At 39.2% G+C, this 19,175-nt stretch overlaps 1 non-coding gene and 1 pseudogene across 1 annotated transcript; both read right to left on the reverse strand.

Annotated features, from left to right (window-relative positions):
* Nucleotides 1-4,777: 4,777 nt before the first annotated feature.
* LOC114236915 (U6 spliceosomal RNA) lies at nucleotides 4,778-4,884 on the reverse strand. Its single transcript, XR_003622761.1, has one exon. It is a non-coding gene; the product is annotated as a U6 spliceosomal RNA (small nuclear RNA).
* Nucleotides 4,885-13,528: 8,644 nt separating this feature from the next.
* Nucleotides 13,529-14,173, reverse strand: LOC103017716 (60S ribosomal protein L10a-like; annotated as a pseudogene).
* Between the last annotated feature and the right edge of the window lie 5,002 nt (nucleotides 14,174-19,175).

A 19,175-nucleotide genomic window follows, 5' to 3' on the forward strand; every position in this document is an offset into this window, starting at 1 on the left:
TTTCCTTGTTGCCCTTTTCACACGATATTATTAAACTATTATTTATTGAGTATTTACTGTATGTGAGGCACTGTGCTAAGCATTTTATGATGTAGAAACTAAGGCTCAAGGGGTTTAAGTAAAGTAGTATATTTACATAGCTAGTATGTGGCAGAGCTGGGATCAAAACAGGCTATTTAGCAAACTCTTAACCTATACACATATGTTTGTTCATTCATTTCCTCATTTATTCAACACATATTCATCAAGTACCATTAGGCATATGGATCTTAGCCAGACACTCTATTTGCTAAAGGGAGGGGGTACTGTGGACATGACAGTTAACATGCCTTTCCCCCTTAGCCAACACTAAGCTCACTGAAGGTAGTAGTGGTGTCTTATTTAGCTAGTTATCTCTACAACCTAGTATGATGCTTGTTACATAGTACCACTCTAGTGGACTTGGAGTTTCCTTTTCTTTCACTTGGAAAAGCTGGAATAGCAAGGATTTAACCAGCTCTGAATAGGTATAATTGCAATTAGGATTTGCAGTCAAACCCAACAAAAACATAATGAAGCTGGCCTGGCATAGGACTCATCATAATAGCTGCCAAGTTACTTTGCTAGGGAGTAGGCTGGCTTTGCTCTAACTTAAAATCCCTAATGAGAGAGTTTATTTTGAATTAAATTAATAACTGGAAATTATTTTAATAGTTCTTGCAAAATATCATTCAAACTATTTTTAATAGCATAAGCATCCAATATCATTTTATGCCAACATTTTGATCATCAATCATAGCAAAGCTGCCATCATTAGTGCCTTCAAATCATAGTGGAATGTGCAGATCTAATGTTAATATAAAATACACAACTCTGATTGGAAGCCTCTTTGTCATATTTTGGAAACTGCTCATATTTTGCAAAGACAATGAGGTAAGCAGCTTTAATCAATTTGCACTATTCCCCAGGCCTCAAGCTTAAGACAAACTTTGTCAGCAAGTGTGGGGAAACTGTCTGCAGATGGCAGAGTCAGGTGGTTCAGAAGCCAGCAATTGAATCTGGCGAGATACTGACAGCCCGTTAGAGGGCAGTGTGACAACACAATTAATACTAAAGTCTTGTTTCTTCTCCCTAGACTGTTTTCTTCCCTTTACTCCACACCCATACAGCAGTGGAACTTAGCCCTTCCTTTAATCCTCCCACCCCCAAAACATGTGGCATATTTTATTCACTGTTTGAGATAATAGAGTGATTTTACATCACAATAATGCCAACAACAAAATAGTACATGTTAGGCATCCCTGTTCTTAAACTACTTCACCTACCCTGTCTCTGGGAATTTCTCATTAGCCTCTTTACATCTGCACTCCAGGTTCCCAAAATGTTATTTGGCATTCTTAGAAACTCTTCAAACCTCCTTTCTCCTCTGTTTTTCAAGATTCCTTTTCATCTCCCCTATACCAGCTCAGAGCCCACACTTTATGACGAAGAGAAATTTAGCTTTTCAGCCCTTGGTTAGCTGCCTTTGCATATCCAAAGGCTCAGTGGTACACTGTGGTAAACAGAAGGGACACCTACTCAGGATTTCTTTCTTCAGCAGCCAGGCCTAGGAGAGACTTTGAACATCTCTCCTTTCTAATTCCCAACCAGTCCATCTAACCAGTAGTGGGCAGCATGAGTCAATTTGAGTTTTAAGAACCAGTTTTCTAGAAATGCTATACAGTTGTGATGGATGATAAGACTTACACATCAATGATGCAGCAAAATTAGTGAATAAGGCAGCATATCATAAAGTACTAAGTATATTATATATAATATGTATAAAGGTTTATCCAACATTTGACTTTTTGTTTCTTTCTGATGGCTTTTATTTATTCTCATTCCTCTTCAGTTACTGAATGTTTGACTAAATGGATAAATGGATGTATGAATGAATAAATGAATGAATAAATAAATGTTTTGCATATTAAATATACTTCATCTGGGCTAGTCAGGAACTAAGAAGTGTTGTTTTAGACTTAGTACAGCATGAGGGAAGAAGTTCTGAATTAATTATCCTCTTTAAGAAGCTGTGACCTTACTCCCAACCTCAATCTATGAAATAGGAATAGTAACATAACTACTAAGGATGTGACCTACTACCAAAACAAAAGTAAGTTTTTAAGAAGCATTAGCAGTACTAGTAAACTAATACAAAGGTAGAAAATGATATACATCCAAATCCCTACAGCAGTCTTAAATGTGTGCCTCTGTTCACACCACTGGCAAAAACAAAAGCAAACAGAACAAAAATGAAAACAAAAGAATTAATTACTATATTAAATACTAAAGATAGAAAGGTGAACAAAACACATTAATTGGCATTCCTCAAAACTCCTCAAATCTCTTCTCTTCTCATTCTTTCCTCTCAGGAAGAAAATCATCAAGTAACCAGAATTAATATGGAAGTCAGCACATAGGAGATGAACCTAGCCTGGGCTTCCTAGATTAAAGGATGAATAGGAGTTGACCTGTCAAAGAAGAAGGGAAAGAACTTCCAGACCAGACAGAGGGAGCAGCCTGTGCAAAAATTAAGAGAAAGGAAAGGACATGAGACATTCTGGATGCTTTAAACAGTTTAGTGTGGCTAAATATAGGGCATGAGGTCTGTGAGGAAATGGTGAGTGGCAAGGCTAATAGCCGGTCAGACCGAGGTGAACTCATAAGAGTGAGGAGCTAAAAAAAAAAAAAAAAAAGAGTGAGGAGCTAGAGATGTATTCTGAAGGTAATGAAGAAAATCAGAAGAGTGACCAAAGAGAGACATAATCTTATGAATTTTACAAAAATCACCCCCATCCCACTGAATTGGGATGAAGTAAGGGAGAACAGGAAACCACATAGGGAGTATTGCGGTAATTCAAGTCAGAGATGATCGTAATATATGCTAGGGTGGTAATGATGGAGATGGAGACACCTGAACAAATTTAGAATAGATGCACTTGTCCAGAGAACATAAAGAAGAAGAAAAACGACCAAGGGCAGAATGGGCAATAGGAATATTTAAGAGGAGACAGAAGAAGGATGTTAAAGAAATAAATCATAAAATAGTGACCAGAAAAGTAAAAGAGAATAGCTTGTTCAAAATGTATTTCAACCTCTTTCTCGTGGGCTTTTTCTTTAATTTTTTTCTTTTGCTTCAGAAGCTAAAAACTAAAAGCTACATTTCCCAATATATTTGCAACAAAGTGCTCCAGATATAATTTTAGTTCCATAAAACAGATGTATTCACTCACGGCTTAAATTCTGAACTAAATTGTGAGAGGATGGAGGAGTTACACAAGGCACCCATTTTGCTTGTGCAGATCCTGGGAAGCATGATGTGGTTCTGGAGTTGATGGTTCTGATAATGCTTTCCTGATGCTCAGACACTGGCTGAAGTGAAGAGATCCTGAGAGCCAGCTCCTGATTGTGGTAAATATATCAGTAACCCTAGGTGTCCCAATTGTTCTGGGAGTAATTCCTGGATGTCTGGACTACAGCCTGTTTTTCCAGTCATTCTAACATTCTTAAGCATCTAATTCCATGTATTAAGTCTCTTTTTGCATAAATTTGATACATAAGTGTATTCATTCCCTAGGGCTGTTGTGGCAAAGTACCACAAACTGGTTGCTTTATGACAACAGAAATTTATTGTCTCACAGTTCTGGAAGCTAGAGTCCAAAATCAAGATGTCAGCAGGATTGGTCTCTTGTAAGGGTTGTGAGGGAGAATCTGTTCCATGCCTCTCCACTAGCTTTTAGCGACCCCAAGCATTTCTTGTTTTGTGGCAGCATAACTCCAATCTCTGTCTCCATCTTCACATGGCAATCTGCTCCCTGCATGTGTTCACATCATCTCCCTTCTGTGCATGTCTGTCTCTGTGTCCAAATGTCCTCCTTTTATAAAAGCACCAGTATTGGGCTTCTCTGGTGGCACAGTGGTTAAGAATCCACCTGCCAATGCAGGGGACACGGGTTCAAGCCCTAGTCCGGGAAGATCCCACATGCCGCGGAGCAACTAAGCCCGTGCGCCACAATTACTGAGCCTGTGCTCTAGAGGCTGCGAGCCACAACTACTGAGCCCATATGCCACAACTACTGAAGCCCGCACACCTAGAGCCCGTGCTCCGCAGCAAGAGAAGCCACTGCAATAAGAAGCCCATGCACCGCAATGAAGAGTAGCCCCCACTCACTGCAACTAGAGAAAGCCCACGTGCAGCAACGAAGACCCAACGCAGCCAAAAATAAATAAATAAATAAATTTATTTTTTTAAAAAGTACCAGTCTTATTGAATTAGGGCTCACTCTAATGCCCTCATTTTAAGAGGAGACAGAAGAAGGATTTTAACTTGAAGGCATTTTTAACTTGATTACCTCTGTAAACATACAATTTCCAAATAAAATTATTTTCTGAGGTACTGGTGGAATACCGTTCAATCCATAACAAGGAGTATGACAGGAATATTTGGTATTCTTTATATATTCATGTAGTTCTCATATTTCCCAGCTTCCTTTGCAGCTTGGTTGGGGTCACGTGACTAGTTCTGCAATAACTATGAGCAGAGGTGTTGTGTGTTTCTTCTGAACTGGTACCTTGAACATGGACTTCTTGCCTCCAGAACTGTGAGAAAATAAATGTCTGTTGCTCAAGCCAACCAGTCTGTGGTATCTTGTTATAGCAGCTTGAGCTGGTTTCTGGTAAGACCCCTCTTTCTACCTTGCAGATAGCTGTCTTCTTCGTCGTCTTTTTTTGTGTGTGTATACGTGTTGATCTTGTTTTAAAAAATATGGAACGCTTCACAAATTTGTGTGTTATCCTTGTGCGGGGGCCATGCTAATCTTCTCTGTATCATTCCAATTTTAGTATATGTGCTGCCAAAGTGAGCACAATAGCTGCTTTCTCAGTGTGTTCTCACGTAGGCTTTCCTCTGTACATATGTGGAAAGAGAGAGCTCTCTAGTGTCCCTTCCTCTTCTTATAAGGATACCAGTCCTATCAGATAAGGGCCCCACAAGTATGACCATTTAACTTTAATCAACTCTTTATAGGCCCTATCTCCAATTACAGTCACACTGGGGGTTAGGGTTTCAATATATGAATTTAGAGGAGGCATAGTTCAGCCCATAACAATGTCATTAAATGAATGATATAAAATATAAAAAAGCTCACTGCAGATCATACTCTCCAGATGAGAACCACTGTTAATAGCTTCTTTCTGTTCATACTTTTCACTGTCCAGATGCAAACATATAATATAAATTAGATCATACTACACATATAGTTCTATTTTTTCACTTAGAGTGAAAAAGTTCCTTTTATTATAGTTTTTCTTCACTTATTACTGTATTATAGAGTTTTCCATACCAGTACATAAAAATATCAAAATATTCTTCCCAATGGCTGCATAGTAGTCTCTTATAAGGATTATTATAATTTATTTAACAGTTTTTCTCTTGGTAGATGATAGATCACTTTGAATTTTTTGATATGGACAATGTTGCAGAAAATATCCCTATACATTTGTGTATTCATAGTTATGTTAACATTTCTGCAAAGTAGACTCCTAGAAATGAAATTGCTAAGTCAAAGGCTATGCATCTTTAAAATCTAAATAGATATTGTGTGCTAGTTTAAGTATGTAGGAGTACCCATTTCCTCATACCCACCCTTGGGTAGTATCAATAATTTTACTTTTGCTAATTTAATCAGGTTAAAAAGGATTAATCTCCAAAATATACAGGCAACTCATGCAGCTCAATATCAAAAAACCAAACAACCAAAGAAGATGTGGCACATATATACAATGGAATATTGCTCAGCCATAAAAAGAAACGAAGTTGAGTTACTTGTAGTGTGGTGGATGGACCTAGAGACTGTCATACAGAGTGAAGTGAGTCAGAAAGAGAAAAACAAATACCGTATGCTAACACATATATATGGAATCTAAAAAAATAAAATAAAAAGGTTCTGAAGAACCTAGGGGCAGGACAAGAATAAAGATGCAGACGTGGGCTTCCCTGGTGGCTCAGTGGTTGAGAATCTGCCTGCCAATGCAGGGGACACGGGTTCGAGCCCTGGTCTGGGAGGATCCCACATGCCGCGGAGCAGCTAGGCCCGTGAGCCACAATTGCTGAGCCTGCGCGTCTGGAGCCTGTGCTCCGCAACAAGAGAGGCCGCGATGGTGAGAGGCCCGCACACCGCAATGACGAGTGGCACCCGCTTGCCGCAGCTGGAGAAAGCCCTCGCACAGAAACGAAGACCCAACACAGCCATAAATAAATAAATAAATAAATAAATAAATAAATAATTTAAAAAAAAAAGAATTTAAAGATGCAGACGTAGAGAATGGACTTGAGGACACGGGGAGGGGGAAGGGTAAGCTGGGACGAAGTGAGAGAGTGGCATGGACATACATACACTACCAAATGTAAAATAGATCGCTAGTGGGAAGCAGCCACATAGCACAGGGAGATCATCTCGGTGCTTTGTGTCCACCTAGAGGGGTGGGATAGGGAGGGTGGGAGGGAGACACAAGAGGGAGGAGATATGGGGATATATGTATATGTATAGCTGATTCACTTTGTTATAAAGCAGAAACTAACATACCATTGTAAAGCAGTTATACTCCAACAAAGATGTTAAAAAAAAAACATGGAAATTTCCTGTTCTTTATGTGTTTGATTAAAAATCTATCCACAAAAGTCTTGATGCCAGTAGCACTATCTCCATCCCAGTTGTGACAAAATGTCTCCAGACTTTGCCAAATGTCCCTGGGGAGGGAAGAGAAAGGAGATAAAAAACCAGGTTGAGAACCACTGTTCTGGAGTGTGTGGAGGCAAAGAATAGGAATACACCCTGGCCACCCCACAATTTCCTTTCTCCTTTACAAATATTTTGCTGCTTTGGAAAGGCTTTTTATGGATACCTTAATTCCTTTCTCTCTTCCAACTGGATAGCTGTTTCTGTTTTCATTCTAGTCCCCAAGGACAGGCTGAAGACATACCCTAGAGGCACTTGGTGAAGTCTGCAGCTGGGAGGAGAGCAGGAGAGTGTGAGGTCATAGGAGCAGCCCAGAGACAGAGGTCTCCTCTGGACAGGGCTTGTGGTGTCTGGCCTGAGCACAACATTGAAGACTAATGTTCTTCCCTCAATTTTGACTGTTACAGTGGTTCATAAAAGGGGGGTGGGCAGGTACAGGAAGAAGGGGAAGAATCAGAATCATTTGGGAGAAAATTATACATCCTTGTCCACCTGCCGACATGTAGCATCAGGCACATCAAAATTGCAGCAAGGTGTGGGATAGGTATGCATGTTTTCAACTCCACACAGAGTAACGGTCAGGTGTTACTTCCTCCCACTCTCTCCTTCCAGTTGAACCACCTGCCTAAGAAGTTTTCTGTGATAGACGAATGGATAAAGAAGATGTGGTACATGTATACAATCGAATATTACTCAGCCATAAAAAGGAACGAAATTGGGTCATTTGTTGAGACGTGGATGGATCTAGAGACTGTCATACAGAGTGAAGTAAGTCAGAAAGAGAAAAACAAATATCGTATATTAATGCATATATGTGGACCTACAAAAATGGTACAGATGAACGAGTTTGCAGGGCAGAAATAGAGACACAGATGTAGAGAACAAACGTATTGGACACCAAGCGGGGAAAGCAGCGTGGGGGTGGGGGTGGGGGTGTGATGAATTGGGCGATTGGGATTGACATGTATACACTGATGTGTATAAAATTGATGACTAATAAGAGCCTGCTGTATAAAAAAAAAAAAGAAGTTTTCTGTGATATTTAACCTATTGAGGTGTAACCCTCAATAACAAGTTAAAGATGTTTTTTTGAAGCATTATTCAAACTAGTGAAAAATGATGAAAACACTAATTTGAAAAGATATAGGCACCCCTATGTTCATTGCAACATTATTTATGATAGCCAAAATATGGAAGCAACCTAAGTGCCCACTGATAAATGAATGGGTAAAGAAGGTGTGGTATGATATAGATAATGGAATATTACTCAGCCATATATGCCAGTGCTTAGAGCATGATGTTAAATGAAACTAATAAAACCTCAGACTACAAACAGTGGATCCCTATTTTATAAACAGATACCTATAATTTGGGGATCAAGAATGAGCTGTGAAGGGCTATACCTTGGATTCAGGGTGGACATATTTGAGGAATTTACTCTGGTGTTTTTAAGGGAAGGAGAATAAGGGGACAGAATTGAGGGGGCAAAGGCAACGGGGAGGACCATAGAGCAGCTGCACTGTCAACTGTTATTCCCAGCAGAGCTGGATTAAGGGGTGGACCAGCAGGGGAGCTGTCCATGTTGCCATTGTAGGGGATGCTAAGGTATCAGTGAGCACTGTTGTGGTGGAGAACAGTGATATGGAGAAAACTGTATTTACCAGAATTCCTCTTAGGAACAGAATGTGGTTAAAATCACTTGTCATAGTTCGAAAACCCCAGGGGGCAGTCTTGAACAACAGTACATGGTCTCTAAGCTGCTTTTAGCGAAACTGGGTCCAGCTGATTTCCATCTTTTTATTTTGTGAATAGTAAGTATTGGGTTGGCCAGAAAGTTTGTTCGGGTTTTCTGTAAGCGCTTACGAAAAACCTGAACAAACTTTTTGCCCAACCCAATATATACAACTCTCTTGCCAAAACTGAATAACCCAGAATACAGTAGAAGAGTTTGCCAGCTGCCCCAAAAGTCTTATTACTCAGCTCTTCCTTCTCTAAGTAAATGTTAAACAAGCATTTCAGTAGCACTAATTTTAAGAGGCACGAAATTATTACTGTACCTGGGAACGTGTATATCCCATTGGGCCCTCATCCCTGGCCTCCTTCAAAGCTCATAAAGATCAGGATTATTGGCAGAAACTGGAAGAATTTTTCTTTGTTGTAAGCTGGTTGTTATGTTGGCCAAGGAAACTTTTGAATTCTAAGATCTAAGCAGCCTACGTTGTATAACATAGGGGCTCAGGTGACAAATAGTGATGCAAAATACGGGAGCTGGGGATGCTCTCTTCTGTGTGGAGCCAAGCTTAACTGCCAGATAATACCCTGCAGCTAAGAGGAAGTTTGAATCTGCCCTGCTGCCACCACGACTAGTAAATGATGGCAGGTGGTGAATGTCAGTAGTTCCTTAATAATGGCATGTTTCTTCTTAACTTCTTTTTTTTTTTTTTAAAGAAAATTATTAAATTTTATTTATTTATTTATTTATGGCTGTGTTGGGTCTTCGTTTCTGTGCGAGGGCTTTCTCTAGTTGCGGCGAGCGGGGGCCACTCTTCATCGCGGTGCGCGGGCCTCTCACTATCGTGGCCTCTCTTGCTGCGGAGCACAGGCTCCAGATGCGCAGGCTCAGTAATTGTGGCTCACGGGCCTAGTTGCTTCGCGGCATGTGGGATCTTCCCGGACCAGGGCTCGAACCCATGTCCCCTGCATTGGCAGGCGGATTCTCAACCACTGCGCCACCTGGGAAGCCCTCTTCTTAACTTCTAAATATATTTTTTAGGCTTCAGAAAAAATGGAAAATACAGAGAAGAAAAGTTAGGAAAAAAATCACCCAGGATTCCACCATTTTATTTTTAAATTTCAGACATTGATCTTTGCTTTGGCTGCTTGAAGTCTGATTTTCTGCTCTAATCTCATACTGGTTTCATGGTTTTCTTGCTTTGGGTTCTGAATTGTGAAATGTATAAATTGTTCTATTGCACGTTTTCTATTGTTGTTTGAAAACAGTAGAAGCTCAGGTCCTCTGTGGAATTTAGGACTTCTAAAATAAATGAAGGTCTTCCCTGGTGGCGCAGTGGTTAAGAATCCACCTGCCAATGCAGGGGACATGGGATCGAGCCCTGGTCCAGGAAGATCCCACGTGCCGTGGAGCAACTAAGCCTGTGTGCCACAACTACTGAGCCTGTGCTCTAGAACCCGCGAGCCACAACTACTGAAGCCTGCGCGCTTAGAGCCCATGCTCTGCAACAAGAGAAGCCACTGCAAAGAGAAGCCCGCGCACCGCAATGAAGAGTAGACCCTGCTCGCCACAACTAGAGAAAACCCGCAGCAACAAAGACCCAAAACAGCGAAAAATAAACAAAAAATATATAAATTAAAAAATAATAATAAAAATAAGAAAATAAATGAAAATACATTAATGAGGGTCACTGATGCAGCCCTTGGTCTCCCTGTGAGAACACCAAATGCATGAAGGAGCTCTGGAAGTTGGAAAGGTCAGAGATTTTCTCAGCTTGTTATCTCTTTTATTCTCACATGATTTTTTTCCTACTCGAATTCCATTAACATTTCTTGGATCTCTTAAATAAACTAATCATTAATAAATATCAAAACAACCAGGAACAATCATAATTCATTTAATAAATTTGAAACAATGTGTAACTTTATAACGTTTTAGATATTGATTTGTTCAAATTTCCACTCTGATTAAAATAGGATGCTTCTCCTGTTTTTATTTCATTTTATAAATCTTACATTAGGTTGAATCACAGATGACAAGTGTGGGATGGATCAGAAATTTTCCTAGTGAATGTTGACATACACACATTTTGTGACAGTATGGCTAATATATTTTAAAATATCCAGAGTATTTTGTTTACAAAGAACATATCTTCTGATTAGAGGAATGACAAAATATGGGGATAGAATTATTTGTATGCTAAGAGAAATTTTAAAAGAAATTTAAAAGGAAACCTACTGTCAGCATATTCAAAGTAATCCTAGACCATAAATATTGATACAATAAGCAACTAGCATATATACCCTGATACCAAAACCAGACAAAGATGTCACAAAAAAAGAAAACTACAGGCCAATATCACTGATGAACACAGATGCAAAAATCCTCAACAAAATACTAGCAAACAGAATCCAACAGCACATTAAAAGGATCATGTGGGGTTTATCCCAGGAATGCAAGGATTCTTCAATATATGCAAATCAATCAATGTGATACACCACATTAACAAATTGAAGGATAAAAACCAAATGATAATCTCAATAGATGCAGAAAAAGCTTTTTACACTCATTTATGATAAAAACCCTCTAGAAAGTAGGCATAGAGGGAACTTACCTCAACATAATAAAGGTCATATATGAAAAACCCACAGCCAATGTCATTCTCAATGGTGAAAAACTGAAACCATTTCCACTAAGATCAGGAACAAGGCAAGGTTGCCCACTCTCACCACTATTATTCAACATAGTTTTGGAAGTTTTAGCCACAGCAATCAGAGAAGAAAAAGAAATAAAAGGAATACAAACTGGAAAAGAAGAAGTAAAGCTGTCACTGTTTGCAGATGACATGATACTATACATAGAGGATCCTAAAGATGCTACCAGAAAAGTACTAGAGCTAATCAGTGAACTTGGCAGAGTAGCAGGATACAAAATTAATGCACAGAAATCTCTTGCATTCCTATACACTAATGATGAAAAATCTGAAACAGAAATTAAGGAAACACTCCCATTTACCATTGCAACAAAAAGAATAAAAAACCTAGGTATAAACCTACCTAAGGAGACAAAAGACCTGTATGCAGAAAACTATAAGACACTGATGAAAACATTAAAGATGATACAAACAGATGGAGAGATATACCACGTTCTTGGATTGCAAGAATCAACATTGTGGAAATGACTATACTACCCAAAGCAATCTACAGATTCATTGCAATCCCTATCAAATTACCAATGACATTTTTCACAGAACTAGAACAAAAAATTTCACAATTTGTATGGAAACACAAAAGACCCCGAATAGCCAAAGCAATCTTGAGAAAGAAAGACACAGCTGGAGGAATCAGGCTCCCTGACTTTAGACTATACTACAAAGCTACAGTAATCAAAACAGTATGGTACTGGCACAGAAACAGAAATATAGATGAAGGGAACAGGAGAGAAAGCCCAGAGATAAACCCACGCACATATGGTCACCTTATCTTTGATAAAGGAGGCAAAAATATACAATGGAGAAAAGACAGCCTCTTCAATAAGTGGTGCTGGGAAAACTGGACAGCTACATGTACAAGAATGAAATTAGAACACTCCCTAACACCATACACAAAAATAAAATCAAAATGGATTAAAGATCTAAATGAAAGGCCAGACACTATAAAACTCTTAGAGGAAAACATAGGCAAAACACTATGACATAAATCACAGCAAGATCCTTTATGACCCACCTCCTAGAGAAATGGAAATAAAAACAAAAATAAACAAATGGGACCTTATGAAACTTAAAAGCTTTTGCACAGCAAAGGAAACCATAAACAAGACAAAAAGACAACCCTCAGAATGGGAGAAAATAAACGAAACAACTGACAAAGGATTAATCTCCAAAGTACACAAGAAGCTCATGAAGCTCAATATCAAAAGAACAAAAAACCCAATCAAAAAATGGGCAGAAGACCTAAATAGACATTTCTCCAAAGAACATATACAGATTGCCAACAAACACATGAAAGGATGTTCAACATCACTAATCGTTAGAGAAATGCAAATCAAAACTACAATGAGGTATCACCTCACACCAGTCAGAATGGCTGTCGTGAAAAAATCTACAAACAATAAATGCTGGAGAGGGTGTGGAGAAAAGGAAGCCCTCTCACACTGTTGGTGGGAATGTAAATTGATATAGCCACTATGGAGAACAGTATGGAGGTTCCTTAAAAAACTAAAAATAGAACTACCATACAACCCAGCAATCCCACTACTGGGCATATACCCCAAGAAAACCATAATTCAAAAAGAGACATGTACCACAATGTTCATTGCAGTTCTATTTACAATAGCCAGGACATGAGAGCAACCTAAGTGTCCATCGACAGATGAATGGATAAAGAAGATGTGGCACATACATACAATGGAATATTACTCAGCCATAAAAGAAGCAAAATTGAGTTATTTGTAGTGAGGTGGATGGACTTAGAGTCTGTCATACAGAGTGAAGTAAGTCAGAAAGAGAAAAACAAATACTGTATGCTAACACATATATATGGAATCTTAAAAAAAATGGTTCTAAAGAACCTAGGGGCAGGACAGGAATAAAACCTGGGACGAAGTGAGAGGGTGACCTTGACATAGCTAGTGGGAAGCAGCCTCATGGTACAGGGAGATCAGCTCCATGCTTTGTGACTGCCTAGAGGGGGGGGATAGGGATGGTGGGAGGGAGATGCAAGAGGGAGGGGATATGGGGATATATGTATATGTATAGCTGATTCACTTTGTTATACAACAGAAACTAACACAACATTGTAAAGCAATTATATTCCAATAAAGATGTTATAAATAAATAAATAAATAAATAAATAAATAAATAAATAAATAAATGCTGTAGTGCTTTACAATTTTCAAAAAAAAGAGAAACCTACTGTCAGTATATTCAAAGTAATCCTAGACCTTAAATATGGATACAATAAGCAACCAGCATATAGGAAACACTCAATATTTATTTATTTATTTATTTAAATGGTGCGAGTATGGCTTATTAAGCTGTTCCTTAGTAAAGATGCTGGGGCTTGCCCATGGTGCTCTTAATGTACAAAGCCTGGACGTTCCACCAAATTTTTCTTGAGCAATGACACCAGGAAGTTGACAACTAAGTGGATGTTGTACACAAGCTCATCTGTCATCTTCACGTGGCCAACAGCCACTGCCAGACACAGCACCTCCTTCATTTGGAGCTTGATCATGGACTTCATCAACTTTGACCACCATGTTCTCATTGTGGGTCAGCAAGGAAGGGAACTTGCCAGCCTTATTCAGGCCTGGGCCCAGTATTCATGGGATCTACTTGATCAGAGACTGAAGCCAAAGAGACATCGTACTTCTTGGCCAGCTTCTTGACCAGTTTCTTATACTTGCTGAGTTTCTTCAGCACCTCAATGTCCATGTGGGGGATATCCACAGCCTTGGCCTCATCACAGTGCTGCTGGCCCCCCAGAACACATATGGAGAACTTGAGGCGGGGAGTGGACTTAAGCCTGATGGTGCCTGAGAAGTGTTCGTCTTACTGAGAGTCACAGTTCTTCAGGCTGATTTGAAGGGCAACTGTCTCCAAAACCTTCCGGCACTTGCACTGGTTCCCATGCAGGACTTCCAGCACCACCTCGTAGAGGGTGTCATGGGAGACTTTGCTGCTCATGGTGCCTTGTGCCACGATAACCGGAAAAGAGCAACACTCAATATTTAAATGTTGAATGAGTGAATGACTCAAGATAAACTATTTCTTTATACTATTGTTTTTTCCTGGGACAATTTAAGTTGCTTTTCTTTATATATCTTTATGAAATAATTTTTATTTGTGTAAAGAGAGATGAAGTAAAGGAAAGTTGCAATTGGCTTACAAAACATCTCAGGAAAATAGCTGGGTTAAACTCCATAAAAACATAAAAAAATTTTATTTGAAATACCTGTACATGTTTTGTGGGTTTTGTTTGTTTTGTTTTTCTCGGCCACGCTGAGCGGCATGCGGGAATCTTAGTTCCCCCACCAGGGATGGAACCAGTGCCCGTTTCATTGGGAGCACAGATGTACATGTAGACCTAAACAAAAGTTAGAAATATATTACAAAAACTCTAGTTTACCCTTCGCCCAGTTTCTCTATTAACATTTTACTTCATTAGCTTAATTATTCTCTCTCCCTCTTTCATCTCTGAACCATTTGACAGTAAACTGCAGACATGATGCATTTTTACCCTGAAATACTTGAATATTTTCAAGAACAAGGATATTCTCTTACATAACTACATTGCAACTGCTGAAACAAGAAAATTAACAGATACAATGTGATGATCTAATCCAGATGTTATTAATTTCTCACCAATGGTCTCAATAAAAACTTTATAGTAGAAAAAAATATTCTGGCCTAGGTTCGATCCAGGATTACATACACATTGCATTTAGCTGTAATGTCTCTTTAGTCATTTATTCTGGAAAAGTTCCTCAGTCTGTCTTTGTATTTCATGACCTTAACATTTTTGACGAATATAAACCAGGTATTCCATAGAATATTTCTCAGTTTGGGTTTGTCTGTTATTTCCTCATGATTAGGTTGAGGTTCTGCACTTTTGTCAGGATTACCACAGAAGCGATGCTGTGTCCTTAGTGCTTCAGATCAAGAGGCCCATGATACCAGTTTGTCCTTACTGATGATATTAACTTGGTTAAGGTGCTGTCCACCAAGTTTTTCCATTGTAAAGTTATTTTTTTCCCCTTCTGTAATTAATAAGAATTTTGTGGTTACAACTTTGAGACTATGTAGATATACTTGTCTTCAAGAATTTTTTACCCATCAGTTATAGTATCCATTGATGATTCTTACCTGAATTATTACAATGTTTTGTCAAATGCTATTTTTTTAAACTTTATTATTCCTTCTACATTTACTTGTTTGCATTCTACTATAGGGAAGAGTTTTTCTTTTTAAATTTTTATTTACTTATTGATTGACTGATTGACTGATTGACTGATTTTTGGCCACCCCATGCGGCATGCGGGATCTTAGTTCCCCAACCTGGGATCGAAGCTGTGCCCCCTGCAGTGGAAGCACGGAGTCCTAACCACTGGACTGCCAGGGAATTCCAGGGAAGAGTTTTTCATTTTTCCTCATTCATTCATTCATTATCAGTTTGAATACATGTGCTCCTATTTTATTCAATGGATTTTAATCCATTACCATCGTTCCTTCCCCTTCGCCTCCCACTTCAACGACATATAATTAACATATAACTACCATTATTTTTTATTTTCATGTTCAACTGTCCCAGATTTTGCCAGCTGGAGCCTCTTCAAGCTGACTCCTGGGTCTTCTGACATGTCCCCATCATTATTTGGGTACTTTTTCACTTTCTGGCACAATAGGATATCCCAGGCTTATCTTGAATTTTCTCTGCTCTAGCTCTAGAATCAGCTAGTTTTTCAGGGAGCTCTGGTTCCTTTTAGTGGAAATGGTATTTAAAAACCAACATAGGTATGCTCATTGCTACAGGGCTGTTATTGCTTCTAGACCCTCACAGCAGTCAGCTAGGAAATATATGCTCGTGTACACACACAAACACACACACATACACATAGGTCTATAAATGTATTATAACTATCTATACCCAGTTAGCTAGCTAACTTTATAAAATCATGTGTTCATACTGATACCTGTAATTCTAGTCCAACAACACAGAATTTAGTATCACGTTCCTCCTTTTCCATATTGAAACTGCCTTCTCTGACACTGAGAAATTTGGCTCCCATTATGCTCAACCTATTACTTATTTGCTCAGTTGTAGAACTCAGTAAAAGTAATGTTAGAAATGCTAAGTCATACCACTGGGTAAAACAAACCAATGACCTAGAATTCAATTTCTTTATAATTCTATTTGCCTTTAGTTTAAGCATGTATAGTCAACATACTTTGTTCAAAAGTGTGCATTTGTTCTTCTAATTTTTATCTTCAGAGTGGTTATGTTATTCATTTGCTATTATTTGACATATGTTCGTTTGTATTTATATTCCATTTCAGATTTTTTCATCATTTTTTATTATGTGTGTTTGTGTACATAAAACACTAAGACGGCTCAAAAGTCAAAACTCAACAAAAAAGGTATACTCAGAAAAGTATCAAGATTTTTTAGCAAATATTTTTTCTTTATTGAGTGTTCCTTCTCCTATATTTACAACTGTGAGCCTGGACCCTTTGGTTCATTCTCCCTGTAGTCTGTGCCTGCCTGCTTTCCACTCTCCAAGCACACACACAGACATACATATACACATACTGATGGAAAAGATATTGAAAAACTACAAGATGATCTTTAGGATGAGGTATGTTTCTTCCACCTTTGGACATGATTCTATATAGAAACAATATACTTAATTTTGTTCAGTGTATGATAACCATATATGTAAGCAATCTAAAAATATTTTTTCTTGTGAAAACACCATAATGGACTACGTGGTCCAATCTCACTGTATAAAAGCAGAGTTTCCTTTATTAAGACAAAGCAAACTGGATTTGTTTTTACTTAAATACAAGACCAAAACAACACATGAATCATTTCCTCTATAAGAGAGTGACTCCAGACTGGGAGCTCATTATCCAAAAGCTGTGTCAGGTCCACTCTGCCAGCCCCACTTCCTCAGGACGTGTATCTTTCATCACCTCTGGCTCCTTCTGGAACAGTAACCAGCTGCCTCTAATTGCCTCACGGACCAGGTGTGGTGTGGTGGTGGTGGGCTGAGACTGATTTTTTAAAAAGCAAGAATCCGTCGTGTGAAGGTTAACTAAGATTTTCACCATTGTATTTTGAAGTCCTTGACTATGTTTTAAACTATCTGGCTTTGTTATTAAAACAATTTAGCTATATAAAATGTTGATTTCTTTTCCTCTCAGCCTCTATTCCAAAGGTCTATACCCATAACAATTTGATGTTTTGGAAGAACAGTTCTGTTCATTTTTGTAATTTTATATAACCTAGCTTTTGTGCAGCATGCGGGATCTTAGTTCCCCGACCAAGGATGGAACCCATGCCCCCTGCAGTGGGAGCGCAGAGTCTTAACCACTGGACTGCCTGGGAAGTCCCACCACATAAGTATTTACTGAGTGCCTACAATGTGCCAAGCAACCCCAAGTACTGGGGATTGGGGACATCAGTGGTCAAAACAGATAAAAATCCTTACCTTTATGGAGCTTATGTTCTAGCAGGTGTAGACAGACAATAAAAAATAAACAGCTAATTATCTAATTTGTAACAAGATGTTAAGTGCTACAGGAAAAAAACAGATCAGATTAGGGTGGCATGGGGTGCTGTTGTAGCGGAGGCAGTTAAGTGAGGTGGTGGTGAGATCTGAGCAGGCTTTAACTTGCAAAAGGTGTTCTTTATGCAGACATCTGGGGAAGGAGCACTGCAGGAAGAAGGAACAGTGTCTGTGATGTAAGGCTGAAGTGTACTTGGCTTGCTTCAGGAAAAGCAAAATGTATGGTAGCGGGTGGGGGAGTGCGGGCAGCAGAGACATAGAACCATGTGAGGGCAAAGGACTTTGGCTTTTATTCTGAGTGAAATGGGAGCCCCTGGAGGGACTGGGGTAAAGAAGCAACATAATTTGATTTGTGTTTTAACAGACTCCCCTGGCTGCCTATTTAACAATGGAAGGGTGGAAGGAAGACTGGAAGACTTGAGACTAATTAGAAAGCGACTGAAATAACGTAGCAAGAGATGATGATGGTTGAGGCCAGAATGGTAGGTAGCGGTGGAACTGGTGAAAGAGAATCTGATTCTAGGTATATTTTGAAGATGAGCTAATATAAATTCCTGTACTGGCTGTGTAGTCTCAGAAAGAGAGGAGTCAAAGATGAAAGATTTTGGCCTCAGCAACTTGAAAAGCAGAGCTGCAATTAACTGAGATGGAGAAAATTATGGATAGAGTAGGTTTTATGGGGAAAGATCAGTTGTTCAGCCTGACTGAAGTACATTCAGGAAAGGATGGGAAGAGAGGAATTGGAAACAGGTATAGAAAACTCAACTATTGCTCCAAAAGGGAGGGGAATATGGCTGGTAGCTGGCAGGGGAAGTGAAGTGAAGAGGTTTATTTAGGTTGGGAAAAATTATAACAGATGTGTTTGCTGATAGGCATATTCAGTTAAGAGGGAAAACTGATATCGTATAAGAAAAGGATAATGGTCGGAGCAGCATCCTTGAGAAGGTGCGTGGGGGTAGGATATGGCACACAAGTAGAGACCAGATTTAAGCAGGAACATGGATGGGCAGGAAGATAGACTATGTGGAACCTGTGTTGGTAGATGGGTAGATTCGGTTGTGGGAGGCTGTGGAAGTCCCCTGCCAATTTAATTTTCTGAGTAAAGTAGGGAAGAAGGTCATCAGCTGGGTGGAGGATGAGGGAGAATGTGTTGGAAGCTTGAGGAGAAAGGAGGTATGAAATGGTAATCTAGTAATGAATTTAAAATGAGACCAGTCAGTACAGTTGTTCATTTTGTTCGGCTGCATGGTTGTAGGCATGGAGAAGACAGAGTTGAGTCAACCACGTTTTGGTTTTGCCAAACAAGTAAGACAAAGCTAGAGAGTGAACTGAACGCAAAGGAGTGACTATAATGATTGAACTGTAAGGGAGGGTAAGGGAGGAAGAGAGGACATCAAGAG

This window comes from Balaenoptera acutorostrata, chromosome 11 (assembly GCF_949987535.1).
Source record: "Balaenoptera acutorostrata chromosome 11, mBalAcu1.1, whole genome shotgun sequence".
NCBI lineage: Eukaryota > Metazoa > Chordata > Mammalia > Artiodactyla > Balaenopteridae > Balaenoptera > Balaenoptera acutorostrata.